Raw genomic sequence first — 25,191 nt, 5'->3', positions numbered from 1 at the left:
TCCCTGTAGCAGGCCCAGAGACCCTACTTTCTCTTTTTGATGGTTTCCATCATTCACTTCAGCCCCTAGGTTCCTGTACCCTTCAGTCAGTCTCCCTATTTTCCCCACAAAATCACTCATCCTTGGGCTTTTCTGTAGCTGCAGGGGAGGGTCAGAAGTTTGTAAGTACTCCTTGTGCTTGCCTGCAAAGAAATGAGGAGTAAGGAAGGTTTCTTACAGAGGTATTAGGAATGGAAAAAGAAGGACAGACGGGAGAGATGGAAGGAAGGGAGGGAGATGATATCCACTGACTACAAATACATCATCTCATTTATTATTTAAAGCCACCTCTGCAGTGTGGTCTTCTTGCAGCTTTACAGATAAAGAAATAGGTTCAGAAGGGTCAAGTAACTTGTTCAAGGTCACATGGTGTTAAACAGCAGAGGTGGGATTCAAATCAAGTCTTCCCATTTAAACTCAGCTCTCTTTCCCTGTGTCACGGGTTTGGTATGACTTGGCACTCCAGGGATGGGTGAGGATGGCTTCAAGGTCTCATGCCAGCAGAGCCAGGAAAAGGCAAGAAGCAACTGCTGCTGGGGGCTGGGCAGTGGGTTCCTTCAGGTAGATATTGGGTTGGATGGGAGGACAGGGTTGAAAGGACAGATTTGGTGACATCCAGTTGAAGGTAATAGTATAAACCCAGTAGTGAGTGCATTTTGAGACTGGCGATGAAGAGAGAAAACTAGTATGAGATGACCGGGGGTTGGCGGGGGTGGGGGGGAGAAATGGGGGGGGTGTTAAATCTAGGAGATCCGCAACTAATCTTGAACTCTTTGTAATTCTCTTACACCACGTAGTCTGTTTTTCTTACAGTGTTCTAGTGGCTCATCTGAGTAGCAAACATGTAAAGATGTATTCTATATGAAGCTACTGGGGACGGGGTGTGGGGATGAAATTATGCCTAAAGTCATATAATTTATCTTATGTGCAGTGGAGTTAAAAAAAAAAAAGGACTGTTTCCCCGACTCTTGTACTTTTAGTTAAGGCTTTTTTCAGCTCTCTGAAAAGCAGACCACACCCTGTATAACAGCCTGTTTGGGACATTAGTTCATTTCCATTTTTATACTTCTAAACACAGGAACAGTTAGAATACCCCGTGAAGAAGGATGTCCACTGTTTTCCTCCCACAGAAATAAGTAGAAATAATCAGTTCAAAGAGAAGGTCAGTCTTATCTGTGAATTTTTATATTCAATTTTGATTATTCAGAAAGAGAACTTGAGCATCCTGACTTAAAAGTTTTATGGATCATGTATATTTAACAATTTTTTAAAAATAAATAAGTGATTTTTAAATCAGATAGTTGTAGTTATAAAGAATTTCTAGAACTCTAGAAATTGGAATTAACCAAGTAAATGAATATTTCCGAAGATGTTATAGAATTACAAAGAAAATAGCCTTATAATTACATATCTGGATGGAGTAATTTGGTTAGATTAATTTTTTTCTGTATTATTGTCCTCATGTGCTATTATGAGGGAGTTCATACAAAGATGACAGTTTTTAAAAATGAATAAATAAATTAGAAAACTGAACAATCTTATTTGTGGAAGAAAAGCAAATTCTTTCTAATTACTTGCTAAAGCAGAATTTTTTTCCTAGTGAAAGACCCAATTTTAATCTTGTGTGACATCATCATAGATAAGAATCACTTTGTAAGAATTATTACGTTAAATGCATCAGAAATTCCTACAGAAAATGAAACTCTAATATATGCCTTTTATAAAGTATTGTCACTTTCACTGTAGTAAAACAGCTTCCAACGGATAACAAGTTGAGCTTGATTTTTGTTGTTGGTAACTCAGACTTCATTTCTTGTGTGAGAGGGTTGTGTCATTTCTTGTTTGAGAGGGTTGTGTAGTCATTTTTATCACACATCATTAGAAATACAATTTGTTAGAACAAAGACTGTTGTATAAGTATCATTACATCGTCCTGTATGATTAAATGAGGGCTGTATTGGAGCTTTTTCTGGCAGTGGCAGCTGTAGCCAACCAAGTTCAGCCTATAAAAGAATTCCTGTGACTAACTGGTACTAATTGTTTGTAGAACAACCAGTGGGAGTAGTATCACGCTTGCTATGGAAATGGAATATTCCAAGATCAAATGGTTTGTCCCTTGTTTTCACCACTTACTTGTGGTCAGATTATATTACAGTATCCATGGGAGATTCATTCCAGGACCCCCAAGGATACCAAAACCCAGAGATGCTCAAGTCCCTTATATAAAATGGCATAGTATTTGCTTACAACCTACACACATTCTCCTGTATACTTTAAATCATCTCTCAATTACTTATAATATCTAATATAGTGTAAATGCTACATAAATAGCTGTAAATACAATGTAATTGCTATGTAACTAGTTGTGAGTACTATGTAAATAAACAGTTGCCAGAGCTAGGCGAACTCAAGTTTTGCTTTTTGAAACTTTCTGGAATCCTCCCCCCCAACGTTGGTTTTATCTGTGGATAGTAATCCTCAAATGTGGAGGGCCAACTGTAATTATATAATCGGGCCAAGTGAAGCGGGGGCTTTTAGTCTGTTGCTGGTTTTGGAAGATAACTTGGTGTTCATCTGTTCAGGCCTCTAATAAAGAGGGAAATTGAGGCTTAGAGAGCAGTTGAAGTGTTAAGTTACCGACCTGGAAACTTTTTTTGCTCACACACACACACCCCATCAGATTTTTAAGCATACTCTATAATATATATGAGTATATTACTTTATAAATTATATATTTTGGGGACTTCGGGAACTAAGATCCTGCATACCTCGAGGCGCAGCCAAAAAAAAAAAGATATACTTTTATGTAATTTAAAATATACAATAAGTTCCCTACATATGAACCTTCACATTGTGAACTTTCAAAGATGCGAATGTTCATTCCCATGCCCAGTCAGGTAAGTTCGTTCCCGTGTCTAGCGTACATTGTCACATGCAGCTCGCCCTCCGTCTCCTATCGCTGACGATCCCTCAGCTCTACCATCTCCCACCTCCTCTCCCTCCTCCTGTCAGTAACTCTTCTTGCCTGTTCACTTGATGCCAGCCCCTGTATGCCAGCTGTTGTACTGTACTACTGTACTTTTCAAGGTACTGTACTGTAAGATTAAAAATGTTTTCTTTATTTTTTGTTTGTTTTTTATGTATTAGTTGTGTGAAAAGTATTATAAACCTATTACAGTACAGTACTATATAGCCGATTATGTTAGTTGGGTACCTAGGCTAACTCTGCTGGACTCATGAAGAAATTGGACTTACAAATGCGCTCTTGGAACGGAACTCGTTCATATGTAGGGGACTTAACTGTATTAGTCCCTAAAGTAAACATTACAAATATTTAATAACATAAATGCTTAAACTAAAATTTTAATAGAGAAGAGACAAAAAAGAAATAGATGGTTTAATATTTTCTTCCCACACCCCAAAGATTGTTGGTATATGCACCCTACTTTGGAGACCACTGATTTAGGTCCCTTAAGTTAAAAAAAGAAAAAGAAAAAGAAAAAAGAAACTTGCTGTTAAGGAAAGAGAGAGACTGTGGAAGAAGAGTTCAAGATTTGGGGGGATGTGGAAGGGTTTGCGACACTTATTCACTGTGAATATCTAGGTTAGTCAGAAGTATTACAGGACGACTCTCTTTGATTTTACTTCCCTTCTGTATATGAGTTTGTTTAGACAAGGAGCACTACAACTCGTATTGCAGTAAAAAGAGAAGAAGAGAAAATAGCTTGAAGAAGTGGTCAGGGAGGCGTATAAATCAGAACCCTTTCAGAGTGACAAAAACTCAACTAAAACTAAATTTCACAAAAATCAATTTATTATCTTAATAAAAGTGTACCTAGGATCTCCTAGGATGACAGTTATCTTAGGCATAGCTGGATCGAGAAACTCAAATGATGTCATCACATTTCCCCTGGTACTGTTTCTCAGCAGCTAGTGGAGAGCCCTTTCCACCTGGTGGGCAACATGATTGCTAGCAGCCCTAACCTCCTATCAGCCCTGGTTACCAACTCCAGTGGAGAGAGGGCATTTCTCTCTGAATGTCTTATTTTCAGCCCAGGGAGGGCTGGTCTACCCAGGCTGGGTCATGTGGACTCTGACCCATTAGGTGGGCCATATGATGGACCATCCACCTTTACCCCATGAAAAGAGGGTAAGAAAAGTCCTTACAGCTGAGAGGAGACATTTATAAAAAAGGGAGAGGGGTTTGAATATCTCCAAATAGTTATTATTTCCATGCTAGCAGAGCTCACCTCTGTTGGGTTTTAGAGGTATTTAAAAAGATATTTAAAAAAAAAACAGAATTGTTTCTCTATTAATTAATCTTTGCTTTGCAGTTGACTCAAGCAAAAAGTTTATAGCATTTAGAAATGCATTGCCATAAATGACAACTGGAACTCCTTTTTCAGTGTCAAGAGCAGCCTTGAGAGAGGTATTTATAGAAGGAGCAGATCTGCTTCTGATTTTAGTTCACCCAGAGGCATGCAGGCATTTTGGACCAATTACTATTTTATTACTAGACCTTGAGATAAATCACATCCTGTGCCGTTAGTACTTGAAGGATTAGTGGCTTCAAGGATTTATGTGTGGATTAATTGGGGATTGTACGTTAGATTGCCGTGTTTAAAACCACCGTCATCCTGCAAATCATTTTCATTAGTGCTTTATTCAAAATTCTCTAGCCTTATATAATACTGACGTTGCAGGGAAGTTTCTTTATTTATTCGTGGTTTGGCCATGGCCTCTCCCCCATGCCTTACCCCCTACAGTGGAGTGTAATAGCTCTGCCTAGGGGTATGCTGAGCATCTAAAAGCAGAGCAGCTTCTGGTATTGCAAAGATTACTTCATCTGCTTCAGCGGAACAGTGCCCAAAATTTACTTGACCTTGTACTGAAAGAGACAACATGAGGTACAAGAAATATATGGCTATTCTGGAAGCAGCAGTTGGTATCACCCCACTTAACAAAAGAGAACTTCTACCTGAGAGCAGAAGACACGTGAACCTTTGGCAGCACCCCGGGTAAGCAGCGGAGACCAGAAGATGCTTTGTGTGTTTCTGGGGCCTAGATGGAAGAAAGTGTCATCCCTGTCATAAGGGTAATAGATGTTGAGTTCTTCGCTGAGAACTTGTTTCTTTCTTTGCTTTTCTTTTTGTGTAGTTAGCCTCCCATTTATTTGTTTAGTTCTTATCAGCATTTTAAATAACATTGCTCCCCAAAGCAATTTATACACTTTATCTCATTTATCATATTCATTTTCTAAGCACACTACCTTTTTATGGCTAAAGTTAAATTCCATTTCAAGTTCCATCTGAGCTGATTCCAAATTTGTGTCATCTCAGCAAATGAGAACTTGTTTCTTCCTGGCAGATATGGCCTTCCCAGACTGAATTAAAATAGTCAGTAATGAAATTCATGGAAATAATACTCTAAGAAAATTCCTGGTCTAGCAGTCAAGAAGATGAAGTAATGGGTGTGTCTAGAGCCCATTTTTACATTCAGATATTTTAATTTCATGATTTTGAAATTTTTTTTACACGGTCTATAAACGTAGCAGTTCTTAAAGATGAAGTAAATTGTGACTTATTTTTTTTTCCTACAATGCAAGTATTTTTCTGACTGAAATGTACATGCAGACTATGTTTCAGGTAAACACTTCTCTTGAAACAGAAGTCTTTGCTTCACATCTCTTTTTATAGCCCCACTGATTTACCATGTTGAAGAAGCGTTTCTGAATGGTTAAGAGGCCTCAATCCTGACTTTATTCTCTGAAGTCCTTCATCCATGTCTTTTATATGTTGAGAAGTGTAACTGAAGGTGTCTGTATGGTACACAGTATTTTTTTTTTTTAAGAAGATGTTGGGGGTAGGAGTTTATTAATTAGTTTATTTATTTTTGCTGTGTTGCAGCTTCGTTTCCGTGCGAGGGCTTTCTCTAGTTGTGGCAAGCGGGGGCCACTCTTCATCGAGGTGCGCGTGCCTCTCACTGTGGCGGCCTCTCTTGTTGCGGAGCACAGGCTCCAGACGCACAGGCTCAGTAGTTGTGGCTCACGGGCCTAGTTGCTCCGCGGCACGTGGGATCCTTCCAGACCAGGGCTCGAACCCATGTCCCCTGCATTAGCAGGCAGACTCCCAACCACTGCTCCACCAGGGAAGCCCCGGTACACAGTATTTTTAAAGACCAAATTCAATTTTTAAACCGAACAAGCCACACATTGCCACTCAAGGACCAGCTTGAGGCATCTGTCTAGCTAATGATATTTCTTTTTAAAAAATAGAAAGTCACTAGCTCATTTTATCATATAAACAACAGATATTCAGAAAAATAAGGAAGAAAAAAATCATCCGTAGTCCCATCTTCCTGAAAGGATTACTATAATCATTTAGGTCAGTAGTTCTCAAGGGAGGGGGTGCAGTGGCAGGAATTGTCCCCTAAAGGATATTTGGCAATGTCTGGTCACAGTTCTGGTTGTTCCAGCCCTTGGGGGTTGGATGTGGAATTGGTATCTAGTGGGTAGAGGCCAGGGATGCTGCCCAACATCCTACAATGGACAGGACGGCCCCCGCCCCCCACAATAAAGAATCATCCAGTAAAAAAATGTCCATGCTACTGCTGTTGAGACACTTGATTTAGGTAGATTCTCTTAGAATCTAAAAGGTAGTTTTTATTGGAAATAAATTAGGTATTTCTTTGGGAAGTTTCAGAGATGCTTTAGAATGGAATCCCGAGGCGGCATGATGACAAGGATGACTTTGCTGTTGTCTTGAAAGTCAAAGGAAGTGAGTATATGTGTAGAGGGTGCAAGAGGTATAGAGTGACCCTAGGAGAGGCATTGTGGGTCAGTGTTTAGTGATGACTATGGAAAACATGTAATGACCAAAATGTGATTCCTCAAGTAGCCGCTAGAGATTGGGCATACCTTAGCCCGGCCCTTTGTCCCAGAATGGCAGAAATTTAGAGCTGGGAGGACCTTTTGTAAGGGGTGGCAAACAAGTTTCATAAGTCAGGCCAAAGCCTGCTGATGGGTGGATGACTTAGAGGGTCAAGTCAGGGAGGATCCCCAGGCCACGTATGGAATATTGTGAATAATGAGGGATGTTTGTTCTGGACATATAATATGGAGAATTGGGAAGCTGCAATACACATGGCTTATATCTTTACCATTCCTTAATTCTAATTTGGTCTTCGAATTTTACAAGTGTGAAACAGCCTCATCTGAAGACATCATGATCAAGGGCTTGGCCCTCACAGACAGCAGCTGGATGTTCTTAGTTTCTGGCTCAGGATCATTCATTAAGGGATTAACCCTAAACAAACACACATGATTCAGATGTGTAAATTGATTGCCACATTCTTTATTTCTTTTTGGAGATAACCTTTTCCAGCCCTCAGGATGAGTAAGTACCCTAGGTAGAACCACCTCTGGTTCTCCTCAATTCCCAAGTCTAGCCAAACAGAAGTCAAATTATTCATTCCAAAGTGATCCTTAATAAGGGAAGTTGAGTGTTCCTTTTTTTTTTTTTCTTAAGAGAACATTCCTTTAAACCTGATGAAATAGCACTGCATCACAGGTCAAGATCTTCCCTATATCTGTAAAACTTTGAGTTCCTTGAATATATACATGGACAAAAGAGTATTTTGCTGACTCTCATGTTTTGTTTGCTGACTCTCTTATCACCTCACACAGCCTTCCTGTGGACATATAAATATCCCTTGCTGACCTTGTAGTAAACTCTCCTTTCCCGGTATCCTAGGACGGATTATCTCCTTCTGATTAATTTACTTAATGAGTTCTAAATCCTTCAGAGGCACCTTGATATCTTATTTCTCACCCTTTAATGTGCATATGAATCACTCTGTTAAGTGCAGATTCTAATTCTGCAGATGTGTTGGGGCCTGAGAGTCTGCATTTTAATATGCTTCCAGGTGATACTGTCAGTTCAGGTGATGCCCACCCAGTGGATGGTCCAGATGTTGCTGATGCTTCCATCTTGCACCACACTTGGAGGAACAAGCATCTAGAGAGGCACTTTCCATGATATCCGACTTGTTCTCTCTTGACCTCAGAGTTCTCTGATCTTCCTGAAAACTTTTTGTCCCAATACCTTCCCTTCCTGCTGCTGTTAGACATCTCAGTGGGAAGAAGCTAGGTGGTTGGCTGTGCTGCTACAGAGGGAAATCTGCCCACCAGCATTCATACTGGAGATTTCTGTTGAGCTGGTTGACTGAATAGTGGGGCCAGTATTTCTTCCAAGAGTTCTATCCCTTTCATTCTTTTCAAGAAATATTCCAGTTGCTTCAACTTACATATAATACTGCATAGTATTTAAGAGCAGCTCCTTTTGTGTTTCAAAACATAATTGGAAGTCAGGTCATGATTGAGTTTTCAAACCTCGAGGAATTCTTTCACCACCAACCCCCTCCTCTCTTTAGTACTTTTGTCTTGCTGTCTGCAAACAGGCCTGTGCTGGGGCTTCTACTCTGCAAAATGTAATCACATGATAGGCCAAAACTGGCTGAACCAACCAATTGACTGTATGTTGCAAGTTTATTGAAGCACAGATTGGATGTCTTACACATGTGTCTATTGACCCTAATGCCCGGCAAATGACAGGTGCACAGCAAATATTTTGCCAGTGCTTGGTTTTAGCATAGACACAAATGAAAAAAAAATTTTTTTTAAAAGAATTGACATCCATTTACAAAACTACTGAGCCACTTATGGATTTCCCTTTTATTTTATTTTATTTTTTTTTTGTGGTACGCGGGCCTCTCAGTGTTGTGGCCTCTCCCGTTGCAGAGCACAGGCTCCAGACGCGCAGGCTCTGGACACACAGGCCCAGCGGCCGTGGCTAACGGACCTAGCCACTCCGCGGCATGTGGGATCCTCCCAGACCGGGGCACGAACCCGTGTCCCCTGCATCGGCAGGCGGACTCTCAACCACTGCGCCACCAGGGAAGCCCTGGATTTCCCTTTTAAAATTTTGTGAAGTTTTCCAGCACTAACTCATGTTACCTGACAAAATATTTGCATATTGAACACCAAGAGTATTATTTAGGTTTTTCTTCCAAGCTTATTACTGACAAGGTAGCCCTAGTCAATACTAGTGTATTTCAGAAATGGCTGATTGTTATTGGTGGTTCCTGTACATGTCAAAAACATCAGGCAATATCATAAAAGAAAGTTAAAATCAGGATGTTCTCAAAATTCAGAAAACTGATTTAATTCAAAAGCAAGCCATTTCAATAAAAGCAGCAAACTCTCTTTGGAACTGACACCTGTAGGAAAATTTCATATTAAGGCCAAAAGCATAACCAAGCCCATCTTGATCTGCTGGGCATGTATTTATCGTGGGAAGTAATAATAGAAACCATATATGGGCTGGGCTGTAATCCTGTTGCTTGCTTTGTAGGATATCCAGATGGCTCTGCTTTAGCCTGGGCTCACATTTCCTGCTGATCCTTGGAGAAGGGAAATGTGTCCCCTGCCTGTACAAATAGAATGGACACTATCTCTTATTTCTGTTGCATTGTGTAGGGAGTGTTTTGCACAGATGCCACAATATCACTTTGTCTAGCAAACAGAAGAGTATGTCCAGAACTGGTGAGAAGCCACATTCCTCCTCCCACTGTTAGGGCTCTCTGCGATGCCCCACGTGAGGCTGCCGGGGCCCAGGCCCAGCCCAGAAATGAACTTGCCTCCTTGCGTTGTGTGAAAGGCACATGCAGGATTCAGAAAAATGTCCAGAAGGGGTTTTCTTGGATTTCCCTGGGCTGAGGGGTAAAAAGAAAAACGTATTTGCCATCTTTTCTGATTCGTGGCAACCCACACATAAATATATAGAGACTAGCCAGTATTGTAATTATCTTTTAGTTGAAAATGTTTTCTCTATTGTATATTTTAAAATGGTAAATTTTATATTAAGTGTATTTTACCGCAATTTTAAAAAAGTTTTCTCTAGATGTTTTCTCACCTGCTGGGTACTTTTTTTTTAACCTGAAAAGTAAATTCTTATAAGAGCTTGGTCCTCAGGTGGATTCATGGTGCCCAACTTCACGTGATTACTCATTTTTTTCCACTTTTTGAAGACTGGAAACATTAGGGGCAGCAATTTCACTCAGAGATATATTTCCAAGAGAAATGAAAACTAGGTCCATATACACATTTGTGCATAATAGCTAAAAAGTAGAAACAACAAACCAAATGTCCATCATCTGTAAAGTAGATAAGTATGATATATCCATACAGTGGAGTGAAGCTCCGACACAGGCTACAATGCAGATGCAACTTGGAAGCCTTAATGCTAAGTGAAAGAAGCCAGTCACAAAAGGTCACGTATTGTATGAGTTCATTTGTATGGAATCTCCAGAAGGGGTAACTATATAGAAACCCAAATTAGATTGGTGGTTGCCTAGGGCTAGGGTGGGGGAAGGGAGGGAATTGGAGGATTAGGCAGTGATATCTAAGGGGTCCTGGGTTTCCTTCTTGAAGTAATGAAAATATTCTAACATAGATTGTGGTTATGGTTGCACAAGTCTGGGAATATATTAAAAGCCATACTATAAATGGGTAAATTGTACAGAATGTGAACGTCAGTGCATTTCGAAGATCTTGCCAAGCTGGGCATGACTGTGCCGGATTTTTAACAACACTGTCTTTTTCAGGGTGCGAAGTACCACATTATTATCATCTCCCTGTGAGTGGGATTGGCACCCCAGCTGCACCTCCGGGCACAAGTGCTCCAGGAAACACAGACTAGTGCCGGTTGACAGCCTGCTTTACCAGGTACTTGCTTTTTTTGTCTCTCATCAGCCTAGTTACTGGCTTTCCTCCACCAAAAGTGTGATGTAAATTATGTCACATCCTGGAAGTCAAGGCCACCATTTTTGATGTTGCTGATAGTGAAACTGTTTAATATCCAGGAAAATTTAATTGTAATGGCCTATTTCCCAAAGAACAGAAAGATCTTACCCGCATTTATGATCTGAATGGATAGGTAATTTTGGGCGAATGCCAGCTGAGGTGCTTCCTGCTAAAGCATGTAAGTCCAACCCCCGTAGTTCAGAATAAATGCCTAGCAAGGTATTTTGAGGTCTAGGGTTATAGGTCATTTTGGTAGGTCACGTTTGTTCTATTAGCTTTGAGGTAGCTGAATTATATAACAGTGGTAAGCACTTTGCTGAAAATAAAAAAGACATCAGTCACACTGGCTTCTAGAGATTAATTATGTACAGGCTTTTGGCAAAATAGGTGAGTATTACCTATTTACTGATTCAATTTTAAGTACGAATTAAATGGGATTTACAAGGTATTAAATTTTATTTTGACAGATGCTGGGATGTATTTGTTCTTAGTTACACTTAACCACTGATTATAGGCGTGACCATGGATGGCTGGAATGGGGTTAGAATTTTTTCCGTGTGCTTGTTTCATAATTCCTGTCTGTTGAAGCTCGAGGACCCTGCTGGGGTGGATTCCAACTGCATGTCAGCATTGGAGTTTAGTGGAGTGTGAATAGCAGCTGTTCAAATCCTAGGGTTCCTGCCTTCCGACTCTGTGATCTTGGCACATCTTAATATCTGAGAGCCCCAGATCTGTAAAAAGGGAGGGTTAGGGAATTCCCTGGTGGTCCAGTGGGTAGGACGCTGCGCTTTCACTGCTGAGGGCATGGGTTCAATCCCTGGTCAGGGAACTAAGATCCCCCAAGCCGTGCAGAGCAGCCAAAAAAAAAAGGGAGTGTTAACCTGAAGCTGAATGAGTTAACATACAGCAAGCACTGGGCAAAAACCAAGGCCTTTCTTGGAGTCTAGTTGTCCAAATGGGGACACTTGCGTGGGGAAGTCCTTAGTGTCCACTGAACTGACAGTGCTGGGAGTGGATTTTGTTTACTGAGATGTTCTCTGTGGAGCTCGTAAAGGTTCCAAACATAAGACAGATGCTTGCCCAGACCCCGGAAGTGGTTCTCCTGAAAGTAGATTTCTAGGTAGGATCTGTTGCTTTAGTCAAATGACTTACAGGGGCGGCATGGAGTATGGCAGAGGGGCTGGAGCCGGCATTGTCTTTGGAGGGAAGGATCTTTCTGACTCAGGCAAGCCCTTTCTGATAAATATCTCCCTGGTCTGATTCCCTACACTAGTGACCACATTCCCTTCAACATCAGTTTGTTTTCCCAAGTCAGCGTCTTATTCCAAAGCTCTTTCATGTGTAAACACTGAAGCTTGGGTTTCTGGGTAAATTAGCCTCAGGTGAGCTTGTGTGGTGAGGTTCTTTTTTTCCCCACATGGCTATAGTTTCAAATCCAGCAAACATTTATTAAGAGCCTTTTATTTGCCAGGCACTGGGCAAGGTGTTTTCACCCATCTTGTTTATCCTCAGAACATTCCTGAGGAGCTATTGCCAGCTCCCTCTTGCAAAAAGGAAACTGAGATTCAAAGATTTTAAATGGTTTCCCCAAGATCGCATAGCCTCTGATTCCTAAGTTCAGTGAGATTCCTATAGTAGCAGCTGTTTTCTATACTAACTTTACAGAGCTTGAAGACTTAACTCCTGAACTAGGATAGTAACAGGCTTTTCTCAAGGGCCAGTTCCGATCGATTGATAGTGGCTGCCTGGAGCGAAGGAATCCTAGATGCTGTCCACGTTTGTTGAGCAAGAATGTTGTGATCCATGAGCAATGTCTGGTATGGGCGGAGGAGGGTCCCTGTAGAGCACACTCTTGACCTGAGGTTTCTGATCATCAGCTTCTACCTGCGGCTGTCCTCCTTTACAGTCTTGGAGGCTCTGGAGAGCACTATTTGCCTGGCGCTTGTTTGTTGCTACTTTAAGGGGCTTTGGTGTTCACTTTTCTGATGTGGCAAAATCACCTTTGCCTCTTTGCTCTCAGGAAGGATGCTAAGAGTCTGGGCAGAGACTCACTTCCTAGATACGGATTCTCACTGTTAGGTAATTTAGATACTTTAGAGTTATTACCAGCTCATCCCATAATATGGGCATAGAAAAGTGAGTTGAAGGTAAAAATTAAAAACGTCTGTGCCCCTGGGAGCCCCTCTGCAGTGCCCTCTCCCCTGGGGGCGCCTCATCAGTAGGGGTACCTGGGGAGCTCACACCAGCAGCCCAAGCTCTTCATGTGGAACTGAAGACACTCATCACAGTAGCTCTAACTTTAACTGCATCAAAATCACCTGGAGGGCTTGTTAAAACCACAGATTCCGGGGTCTCACCCCCCAGAATTGCAGCTTCAGTCAGTCTGGGGTGAGGCCCAGGAATTTGAATTTCTAACAAGTTCCCATTCAGGCTCATACTTCTGCTTTCCCAACCATGCTTTGAGAACCACTAACTTGGACGGTACTTTTTTTTTTTTTAATTAATTTTATGGCTGTGTTGGGTCTTCATCGCTGCAGACGGGCTTTCTCTTGTTGCGGCAAGCGGGGGCTACTCTTTGTTGCGGTGCGCAGGCTTCTCATTGTGGTGGCTTCTCTTGCTACGGAGCACGGGCTCTAGGCATGTGGGCTTCAGTAGTTGTGGCTCATGGGCTCTAGAGCACAGGCTCAGTAGTTGTGGTGCACGGGCTTAGTTGCTCCATGGCATGTAGGATCTTCCCAGACCAGGGATCGAACCCGTGTATCCTGCATTGGCAGGTGGATTCTTAACCACTGCGCCACCAGGAAAGTCCCTGGACAGTACTTTTAACAGCTGCTGTAGAGCATGGTTTGTTTATAGGTGGTGTGTGGCCAGTTTCCCTACCTGTGGTGAAGGGTTTCTTTCCACAAACATTTAATGAGCGCCTCACACAGCACTGCCTGAGGGAGATTTAGAGGAACGTAAAGGCTTGTCCATCTGGGAGTCTAATTTGGGATCATTAATTACATTGCTGTGTGAAAAGGGCTGCTCTCACCCTGTACTGTAAGCAGAAGGCCTGAGGCAGTGATTATGTGACAGGAGGCCTCCTGGGGGAGGTGATATTGGAGAGGAACCTGAGGAGGGAAAGTCGTTGGCCAGGTATACAAAGAGGGGAAAAGAAATGCGGGGAGCCGGACTGTGCATCAGAGGCCTGGAGACGCTGCACTGAGTGAGAAGAAACGTAGTTTGTGGTGAGAATTCCATTGTAATTCTGATAGGAAGTGAAGTATCAACCTACAGTAATAAAGGTGGAAGCTTTTTGTTTATTGGGGTGCTTATTACAGTGTACTTGGTACTGCGCTGAGTGTTTTACCTGCATGTCTTCATTTAATTCTCATACCCACCCTATGAGGTGTAGGTCCAACTGTCATCTTGATTTGTATTAGTTTCCTAGGACTGCAGTAAAAATAAAATATCGCAGACTGGGTGGTGTAAACAACAGAAAGTATTGTCTCGCAGTTTGGGAGGCTAGAGGTCTGAAATCAAGTTGTTGGCAGGGTTGGTTCGTTCTGAGAGTTATGAGGGAAGGATCTGTTCCAGGCCTCTCTCCTTAGCTTGTCGGAGGTCATCTTCCCTCTCTATGTGTCTGTCTCTGTGTCCAAATTTAACCTTTTTATAAGGATACCAGTCATACTTGATTAGGACCCACCGTAAAGACCTCACTTCAACTTGGTTACCTCTTTACAGACCCTGTCTCCAAATAATATCATATTCTGAGGTAATGAGGGCTAGAACTTCAACATGTGAATTTGAGGAAACACGATACAACTCATTACACCATTTTACAGATGCAGAAATGGAAGCTTAGAGGGTTTAGATAAGCTGACCAAATCACACAACCATTGGGTCCAACCATGTAAACTTGCCATTTTTATAGCTCAGAAACAGTTGAATAGTGGCGATGTCATACTTTAAACCTAAGAAGTAGCAGAACTGGGGCTTGTCGAAACCCAGGTCTGATTCACCTTGTGCTCTTTCACCCAGTGCTTCAATTGTTTACTAGCTTTTCCTTTTTTTCTGCTGTTTCCTCATGGTTCACTGGGAAAAGCAGTGGTGTGGAGATTAGGATACCAAGCCACTAGCTTGTTTGTTTCTGGTTCTTGAGTTTCTGGATGAGATACTCTTATATTACAGTTTTCTATACTGCCTGTTTAAGGAGAGTGGTCAGAAATTGAGTATGTGAAATTTAACATTCACTGCTAGTAAAATGTTAAATACCTATACATACACAGGTTATCTGAGTATAGATGTTCTATTCTTTTTTCTGTAAGAAGGGAATTACACCCCACCTTTTTTTTTTTTAACATCTTTCTTGGAGTAAAATTGCTTTACAATGGTGTGTTAGTTTCTGCTGTATAACAAAGTGAATCACCTATACATAAACGTATATCCCCATATCTCCTCCCTCTTGTGTCTCCCTCCCACCTTCCCTATCCCACCCCTCTAGGTGGTCAAAAAGCACCGAGCTGATCTCCCTGTGCTATGTGGCTGCTTCCCACTAGCTATCTATTTTACATTTGGTAGTGTATATATGTCCACGCCACTCTCTCACTTTGGCCCAGCTTACCCTTCCCCCTCCCCATGTCCTCAAGTCCATTCTCTACGTCTGCGTCTTTTTTCCTGTGCTGCCCCTAGGTTGATTAGAACCACATTTTTTTTAGATTCCATATATGTGTGTTAGCATATGGTATTTGTTTTTCTCTTTCTGACTTACTTCACTCTGTATGACTACTTCACTCTGTATGACAGTCCCTAGGTCCATCCACCTCACTACAAATAACTCAATTTCGTTTCTTTTTATGGCTGAGTAATATTCCGTTGTATGTATGTGCCACATCTTTATCCATTCATCTGTCAATGGACACTTAGGTTGCTTCCATGGCCTGGCTATTGTAAATAGAGCTGCAATGAACATTTTGGTACATGACTCTTTTTGAATTACGGTTTTCTCAGGGTATATGCCCAGTAGTGGCATTGCTGGGTCATATGGTAGTTTTATTTTTAGTTTTTTAAGGAACGTCCAAACTGTTCTCCTAGTGGTTGTATCAATTTACATTCCCATCAACAGTGCAAGAGGGTTCCCTTTTCTCCACACGCTCTCCAGCATTTATTGTTTGTAGATTTTTTGATGATGGCCATTCTGACCAATGTGACGTGATACCTCATTGTAGTTTTGATTTGCATTTCTCTAATGATTACTGACGTTGAGCATCCTTTCATTTGTTTGTTGGTAATCTGTATATCTTCTTTGGAGAAACGTCTATTAGGTCTTCTGCCCATTTTTGGATTGGGTTGTTTGTTTTTTTGATATTGAGCTGCATGAACTGCCTGTATATTTTGGAGATTAATCCTTTGTCAGTTGCTTTGTTTGCAAAAATTTTCTCCCATTCTGAGGGTTGTCTTTTCGTCTTGTTTATTGTTTCCTTTGCCATGCAAAAGCTTTTAAGCTTCATTAGGTCCCATTTGTTTATTTTTGTTTTTATTTCCACTACTCTAACAGGTAGGTCAAAAAGGATGTTGCTGTGATTTATGTCATAGAGTGTTCTGCCTTTGTTTTCCTCTAAGAGTTTTATAGTGTCTGGCCTTACATTTTGAGTTTATTTTTGTGTATGGTGTTAACGAGTGTTCTAATTTCATTCTTTTACATGTAGCTGTCCAGTTTTCCCAGCATCACTTATTGAAGAGGCTGTCTTTTCTCCATTGTATATTCTTGCCTCCTTTGTTTATCTCTGGGCTTTCTATCCTGTTCCAATGATCTGTATTTCTGTTTCTTTGCCAGTACCATACTGTCTTGATTACTGTAGCTTTGTAGTATAGTGTGAAGTCAGTGAAACCGATCCCTCCAGCTCTGTTTTTCTTTCTCAAGATTGCTTTGGCTATTCAGGGTCTTTTGTGTTTCCATACAAATTGTGAAATTTTTTGTTCTAGTTCTGTGAAAAATGCCATTGGTAGTTTGATAGGGATTGCATTGAATCTGTAGATTGCTTTGGGTAGTATAGTCATTTTCACAATGTTGATTCTTCCAATCCAAGAACATGGTATATCTCTCCATCTGTTTCTATCATCTTTAATTTCTTTCAGCAGTGTCTTATAGTTTTCTGCATACAGGTCTTTTGTCTCCTTAGGTAGGTTTATTCCTAGGTATTTTATTCTTTTTGTTGCAGTGGTAAATGGGAGTGTTTCCTTAATTTCTCTTTCAGATTTTTCATCATTAGTGTATAGGAATGCAAGAGATTTCTGTGCATTAATTTTGTATCCTACTACTTTACCAAATTCATTGATTAGCTCTAGTAGTTTTCTGGTAGCATCTTTAGGATTCTCTATGTATACTATCATGTCATCTGCAAACAGTGACAGCTTTACTTCTTCTTTTCCAATTTGGATTCCTTTTATTTCTTTTTCTTCTCTGATTGCTGTGGCTAAAACTTCCAAAACTATGTTGAATAATAGTGGTGAGAGTGGACAACCTTTTCTTGTTCCTGATCTTAGTGGGAATGGTCAGTTTTTCACCATTGAGAACGATGTTGGCTGTGGGTTTGTCATATATGGCCTTTATTATGTTGAGGTAAGTTCCCTTTATGCCTACTTTCTGGAGAGTTTTTATCATAAATTTGTCAAAAGCTTTTTCTGCATGTATTGAGTTGATCATATGGTGTTTCTTCTTCAATTTGTTAATATGGTTTATCACATTGATTGGTTTGCATATATTGAAGAATCCTTGCATTCCTGGGATTAACCCCACTTGATCATGGTGTATGATCCTTTTAATGTGCTGTTGGATTTTTTTTTGTTAATGTTTTGTTGAGGATTTTTGCATCTATGTTCATCAGTGATATTGGTCTGTAGTTTTTTCGTAACATCTTTGTCTGGTTTTGGTATCAGGGTGATGATGGCCTCATAGAATAAGTTTGGGAGTGTTCCTCCCTCTGCTATATTTTGGCAGAGGTTGAGAAGGATAGGTGTTAGCTCTTCTCTAAATGTTTGATAGAATTCACCTGTGAAGCCATCTGGTCCTGGGCTTTTGTTTGTTGGAAGATTTTTAATCACAGTTTCAACTTCAGCGCTTGTGATTGGTCTGTTTATATTTTCTATTTCTTCCTGGTTCAGTCTCTGGAGGTTGTGCTTTTCTAAGAATTTGTCCATTTCTTCCAGACTGTCCATTTTATTGGCTCTTAGTTGCTTGTAGTAATCTCTCATGATCCTTTGTATTTCTGCAGTGTCAGTTGTTTCTTCTCCTTTTTCATTTCTAATTCTATTGATTTGAGTCTTCTCCCTTTTTTTCTTGATGATTCTGGCTAGTGGTTTATCAATTTTGTTTATCTTCTCAAAGAACCAGCTTTTAGTTTTATTGATCTTAGCTATTGTTTCCTTCATTTCTTTTTCATTTATTTCTGATCTGATCTTTATGATTTCTTTCCTTCTGCTAACTTTGGGGGGGGGGGTTTGTTCTTCTTTCTCTAATTGCTTTAGGTATAAAGTTAGGTTGTTTATTTGAGATGTTTCTTGTTTCTTGAGGTAGGATTATATTGCTATAAACTTCCCTCTTAGAACTGCTTTTGCTGCATCCCATAGGTTTTGGGTTGTCATGTTTTCATTGTCATTTGTTTTTAGGTATTTTTTGATTTCCTGTTTGATTTCTTCAGTGATCTCTTGGTTATTTAGTATTGTATTGTTTAACCTCCATGTGTTTTTATTTTTCACAGATTTTTTCCTGTAATTGATATCTAGTCTGATAGCATTGCAGTCAGAAAAGATACTTGATATGATTTCAGTTTTCTTAAATTTACCAAGGCTTGATTTGTGACCCAAGATATGATCTTTCCTGGAGAATGTTCCATGAGCACTTGAGAAGAATGTGTATTCTGTTGTTTTTGGATGGAATGTCCTATAAATATCAATTAAGTCCATCTTGTTTAATGTGTCATTTAAAGCTTGTGTTTCCTTATTTATTTTCATTTTGGATGATCTGTCCATTGGTGACAGTGGGGTGTTAAAGTCCTTTACTATGATTGTGTTACTGTCCATTTCCCCTTTTATGGCTGTTAGTATTTGCTTTATGTATTGAGGTGCTCCTATGTTGGGTGCATAAATATTTACAATTGTTATATCTTCTTCTTGGATTGATTCCTTGATCATTATGTAGTGTCCTTCTTTGTCTATTGTAATAGTCTTTATTTTAAAGTCTGTTTCATCTAATATGAGTATTGCTACTCCAGCTTTCTTTTGATTTCCATTTGCATGGAATATCTTTTTCCATCCCCTCACTTTCAGTCTGTACGTGTCCCTAGATCTGAAGTGGGTTTCTTGTAGACAGCATATATACAAGTCTTGTTTTTGTATACATTCAGCCAGTCTGTGTTTTGGTTGGAGCATTTAATTCATTTACATTTAAGGTAGTTATCGATATATGTGTTCCTATTACCATTTTCTTAATTGTTTTGGGTTTGTTATTGTAGGTCTTTTCCTCCTCTTGTGCTTCCTGCCTAGAGAGGTTACTTAATCATTTGTTGTAGAGCTGGTTTGGTGGTGCTGAATTCTCTTAGCTTTTGCTTGTCTGTAAATGTTTTAATTTCTCTGTCGAATCTGAATGAGATCCTTGCTGGGTAGAGTAATCTTAGTTATAGGTTTTTCTCTTTCATCACTTTAAATATGTCCTTTCACTCCCTTCTGGCTTGCAGAGTTTCTGCTGAAAGATCAGCTGTTAAACTTATGGGGATTCCCTTGTATGTTATTTGTTGTTTTTCCCTTGCTGCTTTTAATATGTTTTCCTTGTATTTAATTTTTGATAGTTTGATTAATATGTGTCTTGGTGTGTTTCTCCTTGGATTTATCCTGTATGGGACTCTCTGTGCTTCCTGGACTTGATTGACTATTTCTTTTCCCATATTAGAGAAGTTTTCAACTATAATCTCTTCAAATATTTTTTCAGTCCCTTTCTTTTTCTCTTTTTCTTCTGGAACCACTATAATTCGAATGTTGGTGCCTTTAATGTTGTCCCGGAGGTCTGTGAGACTGTCCTAAATTCTTTTCATTCTTTTTTCTTTATTCTGCTCTGTGCTAGTTATTTCCACTATTTTATCTTCCAGGTCACTTATCCGTTCTTCTGCCTCAGTTATTCTGCTATTGATTCCTTCTAGAGAATTTTTAATTTCCTTTATTGTGTTGTTCATCACTGTTTGTTTCCTCTTTAGTTCTTCTATGTCCTTCTTAAACATTTCTTATATTTTCTCCATTCTGTTTCCAAGATTTTGGATGTCTTTACTATCATTGCTCTGAATTCTTTTTCAGGTAGACTGCCTATTTCTTCTTCATTTGTTTGGTCTGGTGGGTTTTTACCTTGCTCTTTCATCTGCTGTGTATTTCTCTGTCTTCTCATTTTGCTTTACTTACTGTGTTTGGGGTCTCCTTTTCACAGGCTGCAGTTTCGTAGTTCCTGTTGTTTTTGGTGTCTGCCCTCAGTGAGTAAGGTTGGTTCAGTGGGTTGTGTAGGCTTCCTGGTAGAGGGTACTGGTGCCTGTGTTCTGGTGGATGAGGTTGGATCTTGTCTTTCTGGTGGGCAGGACCACACCCGGTGGTGTGTCTTGGGGTGTCTGTGAACTTATTATGAGTTTAGGCAGCCGCTCTGCTAATGAGTGGGGTTGTGTTCCTGTCTTGCTAATTGTTTGGCTGTGGGTGTCCAGCACTGTAGCTTGCCGGTCGTTGAGTGGAGATGGGTCTTAGCGTTGAGATGGAGATCTCTGGGAGAGCTTTCACCATTTGATATTACATGGGGCCGGGAGGTCTCTGGTGGTCCAATGTCGTGAACTGGGCTCTCCCACTTCAGAGGCTCAGGCCTGACACCTGGCTCAAGCACAAAAACTGTCAGCCACCCGCCTGGTTGGTGGGAGGAGTCTTGGTCAAAAGCAGATTCTGGGGAATTCCCTGGCCCAGTGGTTAAGACTCGGTGCTTTCACTGCAGGGGGCACGAGTTCGATCCCTGATTGAGAAACTGTGGCAGGCACCTGACACTTGAGAGAGCAGAAGGGTTTAAAGTCAGAAGAAGTGGATGAAGTGATGCCTCAGTCACATGCTGGTTGTGGAACCCAGGCACAGCCCAAATCTCCCTCAGCCTGTTTCTCACATTAATGGAAATTTGGAAGAAGTTGATTCCAGTCCTCATGGATGAGTTTGAGGGGTTCTAGACTTCAGTGGAGGAAGTACCTCCACTCAGCCCAAGGGCTGTTACAACGTTGTTGGGCTTCGCCTGTCACTTGTGGCTGGTGCACCTCCTTCCTGGCCCTCAGCTGAGCTGGAAGCAGACACGAGATGTTCTATTCTTAATTTCCATCTCAAACCAGCCTAAATGTTTTAAGCAACGTGCACTTGTATTATAAATACATTTTCTTGGAATTATTTCAGCATTCTGAGATTCAGGCAACTTAATTGTCTAGCTGTAGAGATTTCAGACAAATAGTTTTGTCAGTACCCAAAGAATAATTCCGTACTTTCTTCTCTAAGTATTTAAAATGAAAGAGCATTGCTCCAAATACGTAGATACAAAGACTTTGTCATTTTAGGAATTTAAGCAAACTTTCATTGTGACAAATTGGTGTACCATTGAAGTGGAAGAAAAATAAAAATATGAAGTGTTTATTTTTGGATGTGTTAGTTACAGTCTACCATGTTTTCCAAACAAAAATTAGAGTGCATTGTTCACTTATGAAATCAGCAAGACAGAGAGGTGGCCATTGGCCTATCACTGGAATCTGAGATGTCTGGACATTTTAAGTACAGCACATAGATGAGTAATATTCCATCTAGGTTCTGAAACATAAATTTAATTATACTCCTGCATGTTTTAGAGAGCCCAGAGCCCAACAATTCAAAGATGACTAGGGGCTTGTGAACCCAGAGCCCCACCTCTCTCTTACTTTTCACAGCCACGTTTCTTAAATGGAATCTCTGTACTTATCACCCTTTTTCCTCCCCACCACCTGCCTCTCTCTTCAGCACTTCATCCTCCACCTATTCCAGACACGCAGGGATCCAGTAACTGGCTTTAGGTACCCTCTAGGCTAAGCACAGCACTGCCTAAGAAAATTTTCATGGACAAGGGCTCTTCCGTGGCTGAGATGTGCAATTGAATTTTCAATCAGCAGTTACATTGTCTGTGTGTGTGCTGCCTTTATTGTGCTCCTGGTGCTGTGGCTGTGTGGGGAAGGCTGGAGTAAGCTTATTTTATGATTCCCATTATAATAAAATAATGCAATTAGCTTCTGGTTGGGAGGAGTGTCATCACTGGAGCCCTGATTTTGGTATTTCACGTTTTCATTAGTTCAGTGGTTGGTGACAGTGATTTTCATTTCAGCCAAAATTCTGATTCATTTAGAGGTAATGTGATTGTAGGGCGAGATTAGACAAAATACCCTGGGCGGGAATTCCCTGTTGCTTGCTTCTCTCCATTACTCTAGGAATGTGAGAAATTACCTTGATGCAGTCTTAGCCTCCAAGAACACTGCCAGGCAAGCTCTCCCAGAGATTATGAGACAGAAAGGCTCAGACACCAAAGTCGGGTGTTGCAGTCACACGATTTATTCAATTTGAAAACATGCAGTGAGAAGAAAGGGAAAAGATTCGAACACTTTAACATAGTTAGGTTAGGATATTAATAGGGTGAAAGGTCCATACGCTGGAACCTGTGCTTGCAATCTTTATATGTCCTGTCTCTGTGCGGTGTCAGCTTTCCCCAGTGACGGCGTGGTCACAAAGACCAGACCTGTTGTTGAACAAGGGGTCTTAGCAGATAAAAGGTGTCTGAAGCCAGCATAGGCTTGCTCCATCGGAGGGACACAGGGCAAGTATACCTGGCCAATAGCTGTAGCTCACTAGTAATTTGTCTGCATTTTGGGACAGAGTATACATGGGGCCAGAATTGGACATAATGGGTGTCACCAATGGGTGATCAAGTTAGGATGATTTAGCTGTCAATATGGAGGCAACATGAGCTGGGCTTTATTATGTATCATTAATATTTTATTAGATAGGGAATATTATTAACAATAATATAGTTATAAAATGTATTATTACATTATATTATATCTAAATAAATACAATTGTAAATTAGATATTATTACACTTATTAATATTTTATTCAATATGAATATTTACAATTTACTTTGTCCTTCCATCAGAACCCTTCTATTTATAAGTAACATTCTTATTTGTTTCATTCTTTTCATCTATATTTAACATAAAAACACTCCATTTATTTTTTTAACATATCTTACACGTTACTAACGTACTATGTACACTATAAACATCTTTTTTTAAAAAAATATATTTATTTATTTAGGCTGCACCATGTCTTAGTTGCATGCGGACTTCTTAGTTGTAGCATGCGAACTCTTAGTTGTGGCATGCATGTGGGATCTACTTCCCTGACCAGGGATCAAACCTGGGCCCCCTGCATTGGGAGCGCAGAGTCTTACCCACTGGACCAGCAGGGAAGTCCTGTACACTATACACATCTTATGAATTGTGCCTGAGTCTTACAAGCTACTTGTTTTCTCATTGTCTATGGAAAATCTTAAGAGTTTCATCCATCTGATTTTTACTTCGTCCTCTATACCAGTTTTTAAAAGAACTTTTAAGTATTTATTCAGCAAATTATGGTATGTTCATACAAATGGAATATTATGCAGCTAGAAAAATGATAATATAGATCTATATTGCCATGAAAAAATTAGTCAAACGATATTCCTATGTAGAAATAACAGGTAGCAAAAGAGCGTGTCTAGTATAGTCCCAGGTATATAACGTTATGTATGATATCTACATGCTTACCCGTGCATAGAGGTACCTGGAAGGATGCTCATCGAATTATTAACAGTAGTTTGCTCTGGATGATGACACTTTAGTTGCATTTTACTGTTTTTTGTGTGATCTACTGTATGGCTTGTGTAAATAAACAAGTATCATTTATTTAAAAATAACTGAAATCCAAACATATGTGTATATATAAATACGTATGCAAATCAGCATACCAAGAGGATTATAAGATCAGACCCTTTCGTTTGTAAACCAAAGACGTTTCGCAAGTAGAGAATTATTTTCTGACCTTGGAAATGTTTTACCTCCCTTCAAAATGGTAACCTTCCTGTCTTGGGCCAGAGAATTGTAACCATGTCCCTTTAGCAGAATGTCCTAAACCTCCCTGATGATAAGGCTCACCCTGGTGGGTACCTGCTGAAAATGTAAATTTCCCCAGGGCCCTTCTCAGATCCACCAAATCAGTATCTCAGGGAGGGACCTGGGATGCCTCAGGTGATTCTTATCATCAGGAAAATTTAGGAAGCTGTTCTTATAGAAACAAATGCTATGAGCCATGTTTCAAGCTTTAGAGCCATGTTTCAAGCTTTATCGAATGCCTCTTGGAAGTGCCTTTCCCTGGCCCAGCTTCCTTTGTTTTAAGAGGCCTGCACTGTTTTGCGTGGCTGCCCTGGAAAACTGTTTGCAGCTCTTTTCTAAGGCCCCTTTCAGGTCTGAGGATTCTTTGACAGTCAAGGAGACACTTCAACAATTTCAATCTGTGTCTATCAGGGTACTGAGATCTTAGGGCTAGAGGATTCTGTTGATAATTTTTTTAAAAGAAATTCAGGTGTTGCCAGGGACCCCTCTGGTCTTCCTGGAGGACCTGTGTATCACGTGGACAGTCCCCTGGGCCTCTCTCACCTTGGATTCCCTCCTTTGCATGGGAGATGAGGGCATTTTTCCTTAAAAAGGAAAAGTATTACCTTATTAAAGTGTGTTTCTTAAGGAACTTATTCTGGGAGAGGGACCGCTGGAATTCTTAGCACCAGAATCATATTTGAATTGAGAATTCTAATTCCTGGCCCACCTAGCTGGAGTCAAATGACATTTGCGGCATTTACCTTTCTAATATTGTAGAGGAAGATTTTCACAAATATTCCCCAGCATTGTTTGTTCGGTTGTTGTGTCGGCAAAACCCCTCTTAAGTTCTGTTAAAAGGAGCCAAAAGGAAAACAACAATAATAACAACCAAAGACTTACCTCTACCCCAACTGTGTGCAATTGTTTTATTGCTGTAGAGGCGAGGGGCCAGAGAGCAGTGATGAGAATGGGCTTTGAGTCCAGTAGGTCTGGAGTCTTACCCACCATCTACTCGGTGATGACCTTGGGCAGGCTGTTTTCCTCCGGGAAGTTTGGTTTCCTCATCTTAAAGTAGGGCAATAATGCCAACTATACAGGGGCGATGC

The 25,191-nt window shown here is 40.5% G+C and overlaps 1 protein-coding gene across 1 annotated transcript in view; it reads left to right on the top strand.

The window, feature by feature from the left end:
- Positions 1-10,708: 10,708 nt before the first annotated feature.
- The window catches only part of TJP2 (tight junction protein 2), a 105,799-nt gene continuing 91,316 nt past the window's right edge, over positions 10,709-25,191 (top strand). Inside the window, exon 1 of the mRNA XM_082656531.1 lies at positions 10,709-10,822. The gene's annotated coding sequence lies outside the window, so the exon portion shown is untranslated. The remainder of the gene's footprint in view (positions 10,823-25,191) is intronic.

The sequence above is a fragment of the Grampus griseus genome (assembly GCF_964374135.1).
Source record: "Grampus griseus genome assembly, chromosome: 6".
NCBI classification, from domain to species: domain Eukaryota; kingdom Metazoa; phylum Chordata; class Mammalia; order Artiodactyla; family Delphinidae; genus Grampus; species Grampus griseus.
The sequence above is the reverse complement of the archived record's forward strand: the minus strand, read 5'-3'. Positions and strand labels throughout refer to the sequence as shown.